The following is a 19,899-nucleotide window of genomic DNA, read 5'->3' on the forward strand; positions in this document are numbered from 1 at the left end:
GGGGCTTGCATTGGCAATTTTAACAGGAGATTCAGGAAACAGTCTTTTACCCTGGTGATGGTATCTGAAGATGAAAATTACACCTATATACTTATGAAAGCTGGCAGAAAAATCTCTTTGACAATAACAATGGTTATCCTCTTGCATCCTTACTCCCTTTTAGTATGCATTATTGGAAATGGATAATTGAAATTGGAATCAGTATAAACCACAGCAGTCTTCATGAAAAATGTGAAAAATACTTTTAACAATTTTTTCAAGTAGCTTTAAGCTGTACTTAAGGGTAATATCAGGAAATCTGTGGCAGTCTTCTACAGAACCTGCAGAGGGAATAGCAACCATCTTGTAGACTTAACGCAGTTCCTTCAGGAGGTTTTCTGAAGGTCGTGTTTGAGCTTAATATACACACTGTGTTCATGAAGAGAAGTATCCTTGGGCAATTCCCTACTTGCATCAGGGATTTCCGCTCTTGCCTGAAGGAGAAAAACAATGCCTGAACTTTCTTTTGCATGAAATTGAAATTTCAAAGCCATGCCGTTACCGAATGTGTCTAGTGTTTTTCACTGGAGTGTGTCAGTATCTCTTGAACAAATTTGTTACTGTTGTAACAAGATGGTTAATAGATTGGTGTTTTCTAAATGTGCCCAGTTGGCTGCAGTGTAGATTTATAAATGTTGCCTTAAATACCTCCCTCTCATGTCTTGTTTCCTGAATTGGTACTTCACCTGAGCTTGAAAAACTTTTAATTTCTTGGGATGTTTCCAGAGTTCTGGTATCACATCTGTGAGAACAAGACTTTAGAAAATCCTCCTCAACAAAGCATAAAGGTCTACAGCTTTTTCTTTTATACAATATGTTGAATACAGGATTTGGGAAGGTTTTGTTGTTGTTTCTATCATTTGCAGCATAGTTTTGGGCAAAAATCTTTTTTTTGGGTGCTAAACCAGTTCTGGAGTTAGGGTAGGAAATTTATGAGCTGGGTGCAGCCACAGGTGCTGGTGTCCCATGCTACTAGGGCTCATCTCCTTGTCATGCTGCCTCTGGCCTGGCTGAATGCACAGATTGGGGCAGGAGCCAGGGAGGAGATTCCCATCCAAAACAATTGCAGAGGACAGCTCTACACTATGATTCCTGCTACTCAATGGGGCCCACTGCTCCAGTGTCCACCCTGGCAGGGCACTGGGCCTGTGGAGACAAGTGTGGCAAAGCCAGTGCGACTTGTGCACTGTGGGAACATTAAGGGATGGGTGAAAAGAGGTGAAGAAAACTGGTCTGGTGGAATGTGTCCTTGCCTGTGGCAGAGGGGTTGGAACTAGATGGTCTTTGAGATTCTTTCCAATCCAAACCCTTCTATGTTTTGTGGCTGATCTCCAGTAGCTTCATAATGCTGTGACCTCTTCTGAGGTACAGTGAAATTAAAGCAAGAGCAATGCACTGTCACAGATCTCTAGTATGATGTCTACCAATGTGTTGCCAAGCAAAGATCTGGACCCCACCTGATTTGAAAATTGTTTTGATTTGATAGTTTCTAGCAGTTCTACTTGTTTCATATCGCTACCATTGAATATCATAAACTAGGAATTATGTTTCAGTAGGATTTACACATTTCATATCTTTCTTAGGATAGAGCATACCTATAAATTTATGGATTACTTAATTAAAATATTTTATTACATATTGCTCCATCAAACAATGTATTAGCATTAAAGATCACACACAGAGGAACAGTGTTTAGTAATGCATAGCATTAACAAACAGCATTACTTGGCAGTCTGACCACCCTTATAACAAAGGCTTTGCCTGTCACATCAGTGAGATCTTTGTATTGCTGCCAGCATGCTTTCCACAATACTGCTTCATGGTTGTGTAAAGCTTGTGAGAGGAGAAGACTTAGAGAAATAACAGGCTACGCCATAATGCATCAAGATTATACACTGCTTATCATAAATGACGTGCTAAGCACTGACTGAGTCATCATAGAGATGGTGTGTGTGAGTTGTGTGTTTAATTTCTTCCTTGTGTTCCTTGGTGTAATATTGTTTTAGTTGTTGAGCCCTAGTACTTTCACTAATACTTGCTCAATTTAGCTACTGCCAGTTTTGACTGAGCACCAGCCACAATGAGTAGAATTTTTCTAAACTTGTTTTTAATTAGCTGTCTGAGAGATAATAAAGTAGTTTTATCCTTCTTACTTGGTATGTTCAAGCAGTTTCCAGATTACTTGGATTTATACCTCTGAAATGTGCTTGATCAAGATTGGAGGGTGACAATTTTAACAAGTATTTTTATTCAAAAGAGGTCTGTTATTGAAAATTAAGTGTCTTCTCTATTATATGGGGGTACAGCAGTTATACACCTTAGTTATTGCAATGGGTTATGAGTTATTGCAAAGAGATTATGATATGTGTCTGCGTAGGAAAAACAGTGTCTTGACTTAAAGCCAGCAAGAAAATAATTAATGACTTCAGCTATAAAAACTTAAAAGCAGTAATTTCTCCAAACCACTTTATTTTGTCTGGAAAACCTGGAGTCTGTTTTACAAAATAGTTTGGAGCATTAAGGAAACTTACAGATCATTCAAACACTCTAGTGCTACCCTGAGAACAACTAGAGACCATGACAACTTTATTTTCAGGTAAGAACCCCAGAGCTGTTATTATCAGTGAGCATTAACACCTTTTATCTTAGGCAAGGAATGCAAACATATTAGTATTACAGAGAAAGCTCTGCAGCAGAAAACAATAGCTTCCTATTTCCTTTACAACTTAGATAGTGGTAGCATGTATATTTACTATATTTACTATTTGTATATTTATGTGTTCTATGAACACTTCAGTTTAACTGCGCAGGAGACTTTTGAGGGCATTTGTTTCTTTGTTTGGACGCTAAGACTTTGTTGATTTGTTTTTTATTTATTTTGTTACTGCCAGTCAGTCAGTAACTGTTGGCACTGATAAGCAGTATTCAGCAATCAATAAGCTTGCTTTCAAGGCTGACTGAGGTGCTGGTAGTTGTGTCTGTCAACCACAGCTGTTGTCTGTAACATCAGTTCCAGATTTTATTTTGGAAGCCTCAGATGAAGTCACTGCATGACTACAAAGAGCAAAAAGTGAGAAGAAATAAAATTCTAGGATCCTAATTTTTACACTTTAAGACAATAAGGGAATCTCTAATCTGCTACAAAAATGTGGAATGAGAACTGAAAAGAAACAAAGAAGCTGCAGTAATCTGAAAACAACAGCAAGTGAACTAAGAGCTGTGCTCAAGGGTTAGGGAGTTTACTGACTTCTAGACCTCTGCCTATTAGGTCATTAATGCCTGGCTTCAACCTTTGATCTTTCTGCAATTCTGGAAGCTCTCTTCATTTTTTTCCAGCACAAGGCCAAAGTTGTGTGATTACAATGAGGCTGTTGTACTGATCATCCCACATATGGATGCAGCACAGAAGACTCTGAGAAGTGGCTTATGTTGCAAGAATTCAACAATCTACATTGTAAAATGTATATTAATCTCAACCAGCCTTTATAATATGAGTAAGGTGTAATTGTTTTTGTTTAAGCGGAGCTCTTTTTTCAGGAGGGAAGTTGCATCTCAGAACAAGATAAAGGATTGATAATCTAAGCTCCACTGTGACACATTAGGTGGAGAGGAAGGGGCTGTTTGTCAAGCCAGGACTGTTGGAGAGCAAAGCTCTTGGAAGACAGTGAGGAGCAGCAACATGAGACTACGAAAACTTGGGGCCAGCAATGCTGAAGTATGTTATAAGTGCAATCAAACTTGGACACCCTTGCTGTTAACTCCCAATAATTAAGCCTCAAAAAACACCGGTGTTGATAAATTGTGCACAGCAGATTAATTAGAGACTTGGCTAACTTGAAATTACACAAATCTCAGGGAGAAGTATGTCCTCTGGGGCAGGGCAGGAAACACTGCATGTATGTATTTCTTTTGAAACGTTCCTGTTTAATTTTTAGGAAATATTTTCCCTTGATATTTGGGTGAGTTACATAGTAGTGTCTTTTGTGGTTTCTTGGATTGCAATGCATGACAGCTTTCCCTATTGATTTTTATGGGCCAGAGTCTTGGCCATTTCAGGGTATCATTGACCATTCAGGAGCATGGCTGTAGATTTGGGAGTAAAATATAGAGACTGTAAACACCATGGCTTCCCCAGTGTCTTTGTGGTTGTTCTGATTCTTGGAGTAGTGTCAATGTGGGAACTCTAGCCCCTTTCCTGAGGCTATGAAAGAAAAGAACTTGGAAATAACTGTATTGCCTGATTATCCAAAGCTACCCTTTTATATATTTGCTAACATGTTGCCCTTTCCTGCTTGTATGGAAATACTTGATATTTTTCCTAGCTTTTCTTTTATTCTACTTCACCACCTCTGACAATCTGAACCATAGTTCTGGTAAGTTAATTGTTCCCAGAGCACTGTTTTTGAACTACTTGCCAGCTCTGACTAAAGTACAGACATCTCGTTGGTGTTGCAGCCTCTCTTCATCTTCCTCCTCATCTGTATCTAGTTTGGATGTGCTATCTGTCCCTCTTATTGCCCTTGTGTTGCTTAGAGAGCCTATCCAGGAGTAGTGGGTGAAGCACAGAGTCATGGAAACAGGAGCTGTGTATGCTGCACTCACAGGGTCTTGGAGCATGTTGGGGCTGACTCCAAGGCAGACTCATTCAAGCTCAATCTTGCCTTTCAGGCTTAACCACTGGCAGGCTCTGTCTTGTTCCACATACCAGCATTTGGACTCACATGGGGTTACAGAGGAGAATCCCAGGATGTCTGTGCTGTAAACAAAGATGTAACTGGAGACAAATACTGAAATCTTGTCAGCTGGAAGAGTTGTGTAATGAAATTTCAGCCAGTTCAGTCCAGTGACTTTTAATATTTTTATTTTTAATTTTTAAAGCATAAAACCCAAAAAGGACTATTAGATTATCTTTCTTGGTCACTATCTGACACTTAGTCTAGCTACCAACCTACTTAGCAAACAAAACTGACAAAAGGTGTAATGAACTCTAATTAGAAGGAATCTTAGGACTACTGTAAGCATTAATAACAATAGGAAAGGTAGGGAGTCACATTGTAATTGGAGAATAGTATCAAAAATATTACTATTTAAAAAGAAAAAGAAAAAATAGAAAAAGCTTGCTTTCTTTGAGATACTCACTACCAAATATTTTTCTATTTGGCAATTATATGCTTTTCTAGTATTAAAAAAAGAGCATGACAGCATAGCGAGGCTTCCTGTTAAAATGTTATATCTCCCTGCACAGTCAATAGGCAGAGTGTATTTACCAGGAAATTACTGAAAATCTTCCTGGGATATGACAGATGAGCTGTCCAGAGCCAGCTATCACTGAGGTTCCTGGGAGATGTAGACCTCTAATAGAATCCAGTAATTGGAGATATATTTTAATTAGCTGCAGCTCTCCTTTTGGGTTCAACAAGCTGGATTAGTGATTTACCACTGTCAGTTGGAGAACTTAATTTACATACGGTTTCTTGCTGTGCTCATTCTGAAGAATGAAACTATTTGTTTCATGTTGTTGTTATTTAAGCACTATCACTTAAGCAGTACATCAGTGCCTGACAATATGGCATTAAAAAATTAACGTTATTTAACAAAGTTAGGGACCCACAGCCCTGTGAATTCGGCTCATCTTTCTGCAGTGTTGCTGTGCAACTGTATATGCTTATCCTTGGCTACACTAGGTTTGATGAGTGTGAGTTTGCAGAAATTAATAGCTAGCTCAGTGGGGTCAAATATCTTGTGGAAACTGGCTGCTCTGTTGCAGAGACTGCCAGTTTTTTTCAGGAACAGAGGAGGCAGATGGAGCTGAATATGGTAAAGTACTGATATGTTTACTGTTTGGGAATGGTTTTATATGTGTCCATTTTTAAAAGTTTGTCATGGTATAGACGGCCTCAGTAGAACTCAGTATGTAAAAACTGAAGTCAGCGTGCCTTGCCTGTGCCGTTCAGAACAAGTAAAGCAAGGTGGGACCCTGGAAATCGAGTAGGCAGGATGTTCCCTTTGCAGGAAGAAGTATGCCTGTTGCTCTTAAAACCCAGTAACTTGAATTACTGAGTCCAGCAAGTCTGCTGTGTGGGTGGGGATTTGGAGTCATAGAGACACTAGAGGTAGTGTTTCTTTTCCTTTTTAGTGTTCCACTGCTTAGTGGTGCAAAGACACTCCCCCATATCCTGAAGCTGGTTATGATCCCTCGGAGGCCTTAGTGCTGTGTTTGTGCTGCAAAGGGCAAATCTGCCTAAGCAACTGTAAAGTCATCCCTATCCTTTGAATCAGTAATGAACTAGTGCTGAGCATTCCTGGGCAAGGTGGGGTGAGGGAAGGAAAGGCAAGTGGGCCCAGGACATAGCCCAGGTGCTCAGCTTGGGCTGTCTCTAGTGACCACTAACCCTCCCAGTATCACTGCTGCTTACTCTCACTCTGCTGCTCACCCTCAAATAGCCCATCTACTTCTCTGGCCTTGTGTGGCTTACTTCCACTTCATGTCATGTATCTTGTATACCTGAGTACAAGATCCAGGGGCACTTGAAGTCTCTCACAGGTTGGTTGCAGTCACGTTTTCTGGCTGCAGGTGCATTTTCACCTCTAAACTCTCCCCGGAACCCATGGTTGGGCATATTGAGAACGTTTTAATAAATCCCTAAAGGAAGTCAAATTATATTAGATGAAGTTTGTCCTTGCACACAAACACCTCAGATTCATGGTCACATTGACCTGGCAGAGGCTAGCACTGTGTCTGAGTGAGGTGGTCCTGCTGTCCTGGTTGCTCTTCCATCTGCTGTACTGACCCCTTCATGTGCTGGCATAAGTGTACTTGTGGTAAACTGTGCATACAGCAGAGTGACTTAATAGTGAAATGACAGTCTTGGTGCCCTTATAAGTAGTGCATTTCTGTGTGCAGTTGGCACACACAGAGTTACGTAAATCTTAAGGTGTGTTCAGGAAGCAGAGTGAGACAGCTGTGTGGCTTGAGTCATAGGACTTTGGTTAGAGAAATGTGTTGCAACATTTTTGAAGTGGAGGAAAAGGGAGAATTGACCTTCCCCACCGCCCCCCCCGCTGTCCCTGTGACTTGGAAACATGCGTTTGAGCTGTAAGGGTTGATTTGAAGATTTCAACTCTAGGCTCCTAAATCTCACTCTATGCACTTTGTGTTTTTGGAGTGACAGACTTAAGATGGACTTTTCTTTTAGTAGGGCAAGTGCAAAATCTTTCTAAACAGGGAAGGCATTTTAATACTCAAACATTTTTCTGTAACTGAAATGCTGCATCTCTTGTGTCTCTGGTATATGTACCTTTTTCTGGGTTGTTTCCAGGGTTATACAAGAGAGAAGTAGTTAAAAGCAGAGGACACTGTCATGGGCTCAGGAAGGACTGGAAAAAAAACCAGCTATGTAAAAATGCGAATGATCTCTTTCTCTTCGCGGTTTTTTGTTCTTTTTACAAGGTGATGGCAGACAGTGACTTGCTGGACTTCTATTTCAGCTGCATGTAATATATTCCAGCATTACAGGAGATACAAAAACCATTATACTGAAGGTGTAAATTAGCTTGCACTCAGGATTGTTGCCAGATCACAGAACAGTGTGTGAAGCATACCAAATGATAGAGCTGAGTATGCAGCAATTATACCAGTTCAGAGAGAGGCTGCCACCTTTTTGCTCCAGTGATACAACAATTGGCAAGGACAGAAGGTGCAGCATCTTGGAGCTATTCATGAAGAAGAGAGAAAAAAGGCATTGAATTAGCATTTAGTGTCTCTAGCTGCCAAACTGTCTCACTTAGGCTGAATATCACTGCCAGGCTGTGTACTCTCAGCAGCATGTTTTGGATTGCAAAGAGGCTGGGGGGGAGCTGGGAAGCACCCACCATGTGGCAACATGTGAAGGCAGGAGTTGGCTGCCAAGTGGTAATTTCTGCTGGATAGTTTGAGCATTCAGCCCATCAGTGGAAAGCTACCTGGCATGTATGTGGAGCTAAATTGACTGACAGAATTCTAGTTGAATCTTCAGCTTTCAGCTCTGTACCATGATTAAAGGAAAGACAAGATGTCCAAGAAAAGTCTGCTTCCTTTGGAGTAATTAAGTTTTTTATAAACTGCATTATCCTGACACTTAGGAATCAGGGACTGTGGTTGCATTGTACAGGACAGACACAAGGAAGTGTAGGTCATCAGTAAATAGCTTATTGATGAATATAGTTACTTTAACAGATTTGCAAAGCTACATTGCCCTTTTTTTTTTTTTTTTCAGTAATGTATCAAAGGTTTCATATTAGATAGCCAGGTATATTTATTCTGTGTGCAAAAGCTGCTTGGTGAATCTTGTTTTGGTGCAGGCTGGTCTTATTTGGACTCATGTCAATGAATGTGTATATCAAGGTACCCTTAAGAAACTGGATTATGTGTATTAAATGTATATTATAGCAGATTATTATCCTTAGAGTTGTTACGTGGATTTTTGGTATGCTTTAATCTCTTACTGCCTCTTCCCTGGAAAATTGCTTTTTACGTAGCAAAGCTGTTTAAAGCTTCTTAGGTTTTGTTCTTTTTCAGTTTAAGAGGAAAACACTACATGCACTTTTATCTCTTAACGATTGTTTAAAATACATAGTTTAAAATCTAGCCATTGTGATAGGATCTTGTTCTACAATGTTCAGCTGTGACTCTGGTGCTAATTTATTCAGTTAATCATTAAAAGAACAGTGTTACTGATCAGTAACAAAACAGAGTTTTGAGACTGAAATGAAGCTGCTGCACAACCTAAGGTGGGAACTAATATAGGAATAATAGCAATACACCATCAGCTGTTGAGTGTTGGATTTTACGTCTGTTTACTCTTGGAAATAAAGGGTGAGAGTAGTTTGGAAAGAGGAAAGAAAGTACTTCTTAACTCTCTACATGATGTAAACTCAGTCCAACCCCTTTACGATGATAGCTAACATTTAATGTTACATATTCATATAATAGATGACAGATAATGTAAGAAATTCATGTTTACCTGTACTTGCTTAAATATAGAAGTGTTTATGGCACAAGCACATTGTTCTGACCTTCAATATTAACATTAATTGCATTTCCCAGTAACCACTCTCTGAATCATAACTGAAAGACCTTTGATTTATGGTAATGTAAAGCACCTCTTTACGTTTTGTGGGTTTTGTTTGGTTTTGTTTTCTTTTAATAACTAAAAAGAAAATAATATTTAACACAGCTACATTTCGTAGTGATAGAACAGGATTCATCTTACTCAACAACAGTGAATACTGGGAGAAACCTGCATTATGCAAGTATTATTTTTGTGGCTAAGGCCATGATTATCCATTTTGCAGTTGAGTTAGCCAAGTATTTAATATGGTCTGAAAAAGAATGCTTCCCTTTTCTTTGCTTAAGTCTTCAAAAGCTAGATGTGATGGGTGCTTCCTTTTTCTTATGCTTGACCATTTGTCAGTTCAGCCTGAGGATGATCCAGTCTGGTATCAGCTGGAGTATCACCATGTTCCCCAGTACAATTGAGATTTTTTTTAGCTTAATGGAGGAACTAGAACCATTATGGTATGGAAGCTAAGGTAATTCCGAAGTAGCCTACCAGGCTGACTTTTGTAGCCACTTAATCTGACTGATTCTAAAAGATGAATTAGGGGTGCTGACGGGAGGAGACTTTTGGAGACCAGCCTGGGGGAACTATGAAACATTTTCTTACCCTGAGAAGCTCAACTTTTGTTCCTCACTTTTTATTTTGAATGCAGTTTTCATGATTCAGCAAGCTCAGGATTGAGAGAAGTGCCAGACTGGTGTTTGTAGGCAGGTCTGTCTTCTATGTCTTTTCATTGTGCCTGCTATCCGTAAGTGTGACCCTGCTTGACAAAGGTTAAAAGTACTTATTTCTACACATGCCATCTTTGCTTCCTTTTTCCCCACTTTGTTTTGTGTTGCATGTTTATGAGGCATGGCCTGGCGCTACTTGTGATCTTGTTGCACAGTGTCCTGTGTCAAGGCCCAGCTGCTGCAGTGTGCCCAAGCCACTGGCAGCCATCTCCATCTCACTACCTGAGTTAGAGTCTGGGTTCTTCATTCTGAGCTGACGCATGGCCCAAGCACTCAATGCAGTTTTTGGTTGCGTTGTAGATTAAGAGTGCAGGTGATGTGCTTAGCTGCTGAAGGGGAAGAAGGCCAGGGGATGTCATGCCTGATTTTATTACCAGGATGAAGGAGTTACTTCAGAAGTGTCAGATACAGATTAAATGTGGTCATTATACCTGTGTGTCTTGGTACAGCTATTAGTAAGGAAATACTGGCTATCTTAGTCAACAATTTAATGTTGTTTTTCTTCATCCTAAAGGCACTGAAGGCTTTAAAAATTGCTCTTAAAGGGTGTTTCTCTTATATACTGTTTGGATATAGCATAATGAGATTTAGAAAACCTTTAAGAAGCAATTAGAAATAGAGGCGTGAACAGCTGTAAGTTTCCATTGATGCTGCAAAGTGAACGTGCTGAAAGGAAGGCTGAACACTAATATGGGAATGGTCATGGGATGAAAAGGCTTACATAGGTGCTTTCTTCAGCAACTGCTAGTAGTAGACTGGAGGAGGCATGTAAAGACAAAGTAAGGGAATTACAGATCACCCCTTCTCTGTTCTCCGGTCTGAATCAACCAGGAGCTGGGAGAGATCCCATGGTGAGATGTTCCACATGAACTGCTACGTTTTACTAGCTGTCGATCAACCTACCCTTCAAGAATGTGTCTAATCACTTTTTGAAGGCATTTATACTGTTGTTGCACAACACCATGGAAGCTTAAAAACATAGAAATTTAACTGGTCTTTACATGAAAAATTCTGTCACCTGATGTGAATTAGTAGTAGTAAGTGAAATAATTTATGAGAGACCAAACAGACATTTCCTGTACAGCTTCTCCTATACAGAATACTATCATATCCCTTGGTCATCTTTGGATGAAGAGAGACAAGTTTTACTTCTGGTACTGTAGGGAGAGATTGCAGGGACTGAGGAAAGACTGACCTCAACTCTGCATGCCATCAAAAAAATAGCCTTCTGTGCATAGGTATGATAAGTAACTGTTGGAGCGCATCAACAGTTTTACTTCACTCCAAAAGATAATCTCTACACAAGGTTTAAGGGACAGCTGACACAGGATAGTCATAAATGAGCTTCTTATTGGTGAGCATAAGCCGTATTAGGGATAATACCATGTCCTGTGTGTAGGATATATCCTACATTAGTGATGCTCAGGCATAAAAATGCCAGCTGTTACTATCTCTGTTTCACAGTGATAGAATGATGGGACAATTATTTCATCCATTAGGGAGAAGAACCCTAAAGGACCTGCACTTCTAACCATTACAGTCCCTTTATCAGTAGACCCATGGAAAGAGTATTCCTTCAGGTGTGCCCATACTCTTATGGGAACTGGGATGTTTGCACATGTTTTGGTTTATGTTTACAAAAATGTTTCTCATACAGAGACATTTGCTTTTATTCCTGAAAAAATGGAGTGTCTGACTTTGCTTTGATACTCTAAACTCCTAACAATAGTTCCAGAAGAACATTCTTATTAAATAAGAGACCGAAACAAAAAAATTTTTGAGGTTAAATAAAATTTGCATTTGTACTTACTGTGTGGTCCCAAGAAGAAAATGGTTGTCATATTCTTAGAGGAAGTCTTAAAGCACAGGTTGTCTCATTGCCCTGTGTTTTGTTTCAGACGGGAAGGACAGTATTCTGAAGACATGTGAGCAGTTATTGGGAAGTTTATAAGGAAAAGTCTTACTAACTGCTTCAGTGTTTTCTAACTGTTAGAAGCTGTCTGAGGCACCTGAGGGGCTAGTGCCCACTATCTGAAAGCTGGGACATAGAACCCTTGCCTTACTACAAGCTGCACCTTGCACCTTAGTAATTTAGGTAAGGAAGCCCATCCATTTGTGGGGATCTTAGCACCTGCTAGCTTCCCCTTCACACTCTGGTGTCACACACAAAATCTTTTGGCCAGCTCTACAGAGGAGGGAGACAACTGCTGCTATCTCATGGTGTGGTAAGCCCAAGTGAGAATGTCTTGAAGGAGGAGCAGGCACACTGCAAGGAAACAATGCTCTTGGTGCAACATTACCTGGCATTAATAGGTAGTTTCAAAAATAATTCTACAAGGAGGAGAACAATACTATCACAAAGTAGTTGCAGCTTTTCTGCCAAAGCTAGCTTTTCAGCAGCAAAATATGTTTAAGAAATACTTTCTTTAAAATGATTTTTTTTTCTGATTTACACTTCAGCCACAGTCAAACTTCTCTGTGGTCTTTATTTAATTTCTGAGTCATAGTTCTTCTTTCTTTTCTTAAGTAACAGCCTTCCTAGTTTGAGAATAGCAGTACTACTGTACCTGCCAGTTCTCCTCTTCTCCGTTGCATAGTGCTGCTGCCCAGCAGTGAGGGTCCAGGTGCATCTACAGCCTGGGAAGCAATAGTCTGCTGTCTGAAACAGATCTGATTCCTGCCTGCTGTGGTAACACCTCCAAGTCCTGGATCACCTTGGGGTAGTTGCTGAGGAGACTGTTCGGAATAGCCCACACTGAGCTGACTTCCTTGTTTTAGAAGGGAAGATAGTCTAGAAAGATGAAAATGTCATTTACTGGTGTGGGTTGCTGCTCTGCAACACTGTGAGCAAGAGCTATGGTCTTATGTTTCTACCTGTAGTATGTTCAGGAAGTCTACAAGCACAACCTCTGCACTTTGGCTTTTGCCTCTGTGTCAAGACACATCTCATCCCATAGTTAGGCACCTAGGCTAGGAGACCAGTGCAAGGTGAGAATCTGCTATGCTGGGTGAATGCAGTAAATATTTAGGATAGCAGGAGTGTGTCCTGAAATGAAATGAGAACTTGTTTTTTTGCTTAAGTTAGTGTGTTGTTGCAATTTGTTTCTTCTGATCTTGGAGAATTGGAAGTATACCCTTCAGAACACTGGTCTTTCTTGCTGGTTAGCATAGCCAAAGTATCTTAATGGGACAACTAAATGACAGTATGGACCTTAAAATAGGATATAACATATGAAAATGTTGAATTCTTTCGATGGATGTGAGCATTATAAAATTTGGTACTACTTGATATAAGGCTTTGAGTTTTGTACTTTAAAGTTATTAGTGTATTGATAGCCTATTAATACATGTTTCTTTTACCTTAATGTAGCCAGGAAGTGGTGCTGTCATATTTAAATGAGTCCAGCAGAAACAGAAGGTATTCCAGTACACCTTTTGGAAACAAATGAAAAGTGTCCATGGCACTGCTTGGCTGGGACTGTAGTCCCATTTGAGCAAATGCTGGAGTCACTGAGCTGCCACAGTTAGGTTCACTGGCTAACTACCCAGTTTGCAGAGGACTCTTCTTGTTTTTTAGTGAGAGATATTACATTATTAGCTTTTTTTGATGCAAGAATCAGAATTGCTGAGCTTGTTTGAAATTTTTTCTTAGTTCTCTTTTTTTTTATTTTTAGCCGTTTTAAAAAATAGAAATGTAGTAGTGACTGCATGCTGAAAGTACTTCCTTTGCTCATCGCATTAGAACGTTTTTCCTGTGCTGTGTGTGCATTTTGAGTATGACCTAGAGCCCAGGAGTGATTCATGATGCCTTTGTAATGGGAACCTGACTCACATAAGTCATGATGAATCACCTTCCTAGGCATGGTGGATGCTGTTCTGGGAAAGAAATGTTCTTTAGATCTGGTACACTGTGTAAGCACACATTCCTAGTCTGTCTTTCTATGCTTATCCCACCAATTACTCAGACTGTAGACCTAGATCTAAATTGTATTACTATTTATGTAAATGAATATTTCAGAAAAACAGTATTTTGCCATTGGTTAGACTTCTTGTATGAATAGAAACTCTTGGGCTGCTTTTAGAGAGCCTTGGGGTGTTCTTTTCTTTTCTTTCCCTTGTGACACTGTTACTTCTGGCTGCCTCAGTGGTAGCTTTATCCTCTCATCACAATGACTATGCAAAGAACAGATTTGTAAGTGGGAAAGTGTTCCAATATCAATAAGAGTTTTTAAAGCTTCACATTTGGCTTGAATATAGTAGGATGAAGCAGAAATGAAACAGGAAAGTTCAGATAAAGAAAAACTAACCATATTTTGGAGGGCTTCTTTAAAATTAAACTGACTTGACTCTTAAAATATCTTAGCAAACACTTTATTAACCTCAGTGTGTTCAGAGGATTAAGAAGGATTTATCCTCTCTCCCCACTGGCCTAAGGAGAATTTGTGTTTGCCTTTAGCTTTATTTTAGACATTGCCATAATGCCATTATTATAAGAATGAAATATGTGACAAGTGACATAGGAAAAATGCAGATTACGTTTTATGAAATGTGGACTAGGCACAATTTTCTGTTTGCAAATATACTTCTTGAAACCGATTATTATAGGACATGATTTCTTAACAATGAATATCTTAAATGAAAAGTTAATTATTTTAAAAATTAAAATTCCTTTTTTTTTGAAAGTAAAGTAAATGTACCTACATTTCTGGTCAAGAACAATCAAACTTTTTAGCTCTCAAAAGAATTTTGTAGATACTTTTTTCTTTTAAACAAGTATTATACAAGATATGGTAACTAATGTTCGTTATATTATGTGCTTGGATTTTGTGTGTCTGTTTTTGGTCATCAAGCATGAGAACTGCAGTACAAGTCTTCAGAGTGTGCAAAATATAGGAGTACTCTATGTACTGTGTATAGTTAATAGAGATGATGGTGTTCCTTGAAATTAAGGTTGCCTGGCATTTGTGTGTAAATGATCACTTTTCAGATACTTTTAGCTTGACCAAATTTTAAGCTTTTGGAATGATGTTTGATCTGTGTCTGTAGGTCAAAATTTATGTCCATAAATTTTAGGGGAATTGTTTTTCTGAATCTGTCTTGCATTTGTTCCATATAACGTAATTTAATTTTTTTAAGAGTTAGGAATTTGCATCTGAAGAAGTTAGGTTAAAAGAGCATATGTTAAGTGCAAACTGAGGCATGTTTACAAAATACCAGATTTAAATTCTCTTTTGTAACTTGGAGTCAGTGGTTTACATGGAATGAGTTACAGAGGCATCACCTATATACTTAGTATAGAGGATAAAAATAAATTCTGAATGATCAAATACTAAATACGGGTGTTATGCAGAAGTGGTCCAATAATGTAATTAGAGCTTTATATTCTAATAAGTATGCAAAGAGAGTCACCTGAGATTGCAACCCCACTTGCCATAGGCAGGGACACCTTTTACTAGACCAGGTTACTGAAAGCACCATCCAACATGGCCTTAAACATTTTCTAGGGTGGGGCAGCCACGACTTCTCTGGGCAGGTTGTTTCAGTGCCTCGTTACAGTGAAGAATTTATTTCTAATGTCTAGTATATACCTACTTTCAAGTTTAAAGCCACTGCCCTTTGTCCTGCCACTACAACCCCTTGTCCAAAGTCCCTCTTCAGCTTTGTTGTAGGTCTCTTTGTACCTTTGTTGTGAGTACTGGAAGCCTGCCAGAATGTATCATCAGAGACTCTCTTCTCTAGGCTGAGCATCCCCAGCTCTCTCAGCCTATCTTCACAGAAGGGGTGCTCCAGCCCTCTCATCATTTTTGTGGCCTTGTCTGGACTTGCTCCAGCAGAAACACAGAAGGTCCACATCCTCCTTGCTGCTGGGACCCCAGAGTTGGATGCAGATTTAAAGTTCATGTTCTGTGAGTGGGTTAAGATGGGAAGTCAGATCCATACTTTTCAATAGCTGAAATGTCTCTGTAGTATGTCACTTCTATTGATGTAAGAACATAACTGAGGAGAATGTTGGAGGGGCTGGAATAATTGTTTTAAGGTGCTTTTATGATTTTCCTTTAGTAACTCATGATACAATGAAATGCAGGAGGGGGATCCACATGAGGTGGTTCACCTTGCTCATAGGAAACTTACTGCCCTGCTCGAAACAGAAGGGATAGGAGTGATGTATACATACTGTTAATTCCATCCACAGGGCATGAAATTCTCTTTTCAAATCTTGCAGCTTGTTCAGGAGAACTTCCTGTATTGACAGGTGGTGGAGACAGTACAGCACTTGCAAGCAGCCAGGACATCTGTGCAGGACACCCCTGTATCTGAACAGATGGCTTACAGGTCTGTGACAGTATGGGCTGTTAGTTGTTACAGCGTTGCTGAACTGTTATCAGTCCTCTTCTGATCATTGCTAAGTGTGTGTGACTTGAAACCCTTGAAACAGCCTCATGAAAATGTCTTTTCTTACTTGGAAGTTTTGGGTGCAGTACATGTTGCTGAGTGTCCATTTGCACCATGGTAGCACAAGCACACTTTATTTCTGTATCCTCTTGCAGCTGTTCTGGACACAAGCTGTATCTGTGTCCTTAGACTAGCATTTGAGGTTTGTCAACCTCACATGGTAATTGCTTGAGGAGAAACAAGGAAAAGAAATACTGACTTAATAAAAAGCAGCAATATTTGGTTTCAGTAGCTGGGAAGGGTAGGATTGATTTCCCTAATACATAGCCTGTTGCCAGAAATGGACTTTTCAGATCTGGACCATTTCTTCCTAATACTGCAAGACCAAGTGGACAAATTGTTCTGTAGCATCCTGTGTGTGTGCTTAGGAGGTAGTATGGTATTGGCAAGGGGAAATGCAGGTGCTTTTCTTATAGCTAGTGATTAGTACTGATAGTGTTAGAAACAGTTTAGGAAATAGAAATGCTTTTTATGGGTTTAGAAGAACTTTAGGACAAAAAGCTTTTCTTTTTCTCTCAGCCAATGTGAACTTGCATTTCACCTGCAGTGAAGTCTGAAATCCAGCATCCTACTGTATTGTATTTCTCTATAGACAAACAGCTTTCTTATCAGTCTTGATATCAGTCCTGCATTCAGATAACCTCCTGAATCCAGTTCACAACTCACTTCTAATTTCAAAGCCAAGATCTTATTTCCTAGGAAGACTATCATGTTGCATCTGCTGAAATTGTTATTGGAAGACACAGCAGTAGCCTGCTTCCACTGAATATTAAATGCTCCAGCATGAAATTTTATTTTCCGTTCCAAAGACGTCAGTTGCATAGCTGACATTGTAACTTGTCAGAAGAGTTCTGAGTTTAACAGCTGATACATTTTTCAAAGTCATATACATCCCTTAGATCTGATGAAATTCTAATGACTTACTGAAATAATAGCCTTTTTTATTTTTTTGGCCTGGATATTGTGCAGACATCACAGCTGCTATGATAGTTGTCACAGTGAGTAATGAGTACAGTGTAGCAGAAGTGCAGCCTTGCCCAGATGGTGGCACAGAAAACTGGAACTCCTCCCATACAAGTGCTGACCGCACCTGCCACACTCTGCATTTCTCAAAAGGTTCTCTATAGGTTGTCAAGGCTTAAGTAATTTCAATTTATGAGTTTAGGGCACAGGTTTCTTGGTGTGTGTTTTCTCTGCGTCTTCCTGCTGTGTCTGGTAATATTTTTGCCTGATGAGATTGAGGATTGTATATAAAATATATATAGAATGGGTTATGGCATATAGATTATGGCACTTGCTTTGGGATAGTGACAAGCTGAGTATGGCTTTATGATTTTGCCTAAAACAAACCTCCATGCAATTTTATAATAGAAAATAACAATCTACAGCTGGAAGGATGAAGCAGCTGCACTCTATTTCTGCAATAGGTCATGGAATTTGTATAAAACTTCTTGTGTAAACCAGTAGATTAATTTTGATGAATTTGAGTTGTATTGTAAAGAATTGTCTTGCTAATTGACTCCACATCAGCCTTTGTTCATAGTGAATGATAAAGCTGGACCAGAAGGGAGTGGGGCTGAGTGGTGTTATGGTGGTTTTTGGCTGGAAGTTGTTGGGGTAGATCTGCTGATGTAGCTGTGGGCAGCATGAGTATTTCAATCAGTTACAAATTCAAATGCTGTAGTACCTTCTGGATTTTCTTCCCTGTTGTGCTTTCAAAATAACAGTTGCCAGGACTGCTTCCACGTTTTACTTCTTTATTTTACATTTTCCAAGATTACAACAGAGTTGCTCCAACCTAGAAACAGAAAAGTGGCAAATTGGCTATATTGATAATAGATGATGTCTGAGTGTGGTTTGTATCATTATGACTTTCTGAAAACCAAAATAGTGAACTATCTTTTGAAGGTTGTGTAGCCTATTTTAGTTAAGAGCACATAGACCCAATATGGTCTTTGGAAAACATTAATTTATCTGGACTTTATTCAAGAGTGGATACATGGTTGGTTTTTCCCTCTTTGGCCACAACATTTTGCAGGCACAGAGAACACTGCTAGGACAGGCCCTGGCAACTGTTTTAAGGCAACATTTTCTGTTCATAGCAATTTCTAGCTATTTCAGCAAAAGCAACAGGGCTGAACCTGAGTTAGGATCAGTAGAGAGTTTACTGCTGTGCTGCAAACTGGTTTTGCAGTATGAACCTAGGAGAGCTCAAGCTGTCTGGGCCAACAGTCTCTGTAACCCACATGCACACAGTTGAATGAAAAGGCACTGCCTTTTCCCCATACCTTCTTCTCAGTAGCTTTCCTTCTTCCAACTATTTTCAGTCCAGGATGATTTCCTGAGCTTAATGTTCTTTTTCTATCTAGCAGCATAGCCAGGCTCCCTTCCAAGTGTATGTTTGTTCCTCCACAGCACCTCAACTCTATTTACATGTCTCCAGGGCACGGCTTGTTCAGATTGGCACAGTTTGACCAGCTCTGTGAGTAAGTGCTGTGCATGTTGGTTCTGAGCTGGCTCCTGATGGCTTCATTTTCTAGACCCTATCTCTAATATCAGAAGAGACCATGAAGAACATTTTCTATCCTCTCCTTACTCTTTCCCTTTTTTTGCCACCTGCTCCTGAGGCCATCACTTTCCTAGGCTGATGAATCATAACCTGGCCACCTGACCCATATCTCTGTTCTTCCTTGTTGTCTTTTCTGAACCTTTCACTTGATGAAATAATGAGACTAGTCTGAACTGTACTCAAGGCCTGGAAAATCATGTTTTTATTCAGCAGCATAATACTGTTTTCTTTTGTTCACTGTTCTGTTCTTAATAATTGTGTGGGTTTCTGCTGGTAGTCAAGCACTGAGCTGATGTTTTCGTGGATCTGTCATAACCCCAGTCCAGGCTTTACAGAAGTAATGACTAGGAATACCCTCTTCTTCCTCTGAGGTGAGAGAATTGGGTCATTTATACAGTGTGGGTATGGGAGTAGTGGAGGTATGAAGACAGTTTGGACTTAGTAACTAAAAAATAATCATCTACACATTCTGCAGTCTTTTTAAAGTGGCTTGGTCATAGTATTTCTATAGACAATACCATGCAAATCTGCCCTTGCTACAACATCTCACATATACGTAGATTTTTTTATTAAAAAATCACTGCAGTTTTAATTTTGTCGCTGTTGTTGAGGTTGCTAGAGACAGTCTAGCAGTTGCATTCAGTTACACTATACATTTGAGCAAGAAAATAATTTTTTCTATGTCAGACCTCATTCTGCTTATTTTTAGCTCTAGAGAATAACCCTCATTTGTACAATCCTGGAAATGTATGCTTGGCTGCATTTGCTGGAAATGTTAAAAACATTTTATATTATGGAAACACCAGCTGTGTAGTAGGCATGAATCTGAGATTATGTTTTTTACAGGCTTATCTTATGGCCTTAAATTCTAGGGTGTTTACTTCTAAAAGTATATATAAAAACTGCACCTTATGAATGAAGGCTAGAAAGAAGCTTCCAGTACTGGCAGACTGTGTTGAGGGTGTCCTGTGTCACACTGAACTTGAAATCTTGACAACTTTTTCCCCAA

General features: G+C 39.5%; 1 protein-coding gene and 1 long non-coding RNA gene across 2 annotated transcripts in view; one reads left to right on the forward strand and one right to left on the reverse strand.

Moving 5' to 3' along the window:
- Positions 1-19,899, forward strand: part of LOC137477568 (uncharacterized) — a 36,234-nt gene that overhangs the window by 8,927 nt on the left and 7,408 nt on the right. The gene's annotated exons all lie outside the window — the stretch shown is intronic.
- On the reverse strand, positions 7,457-9,923 carry LOC137477609 (uncharacterized). The gene is made up of 2 exons (XR_011001090.1): positions 9,744-9,923; positions 7,457-7,752 (listed from the first exon to the last, which is right to left on the reverse strand). It is a non-coding gene; the product is annotated as an uncharacterized lncRNA (long non-coding RNA).

Source organism: Anomalospiza imberbis, chromosome 7 (genome assembly GCF_031753505.1).
Source record: "Anomalospiza imberbis isolate Cuckoo-Finch-1a 21T00152 chromosome 7, ASM3175350v1, whole genome shotgun sequence".
NCBI lineage: Eukaryota > Metazoa > Chordata > Aves > Passeriformes > Viduidae > Anomalospiza > Anomalospiza imberbis.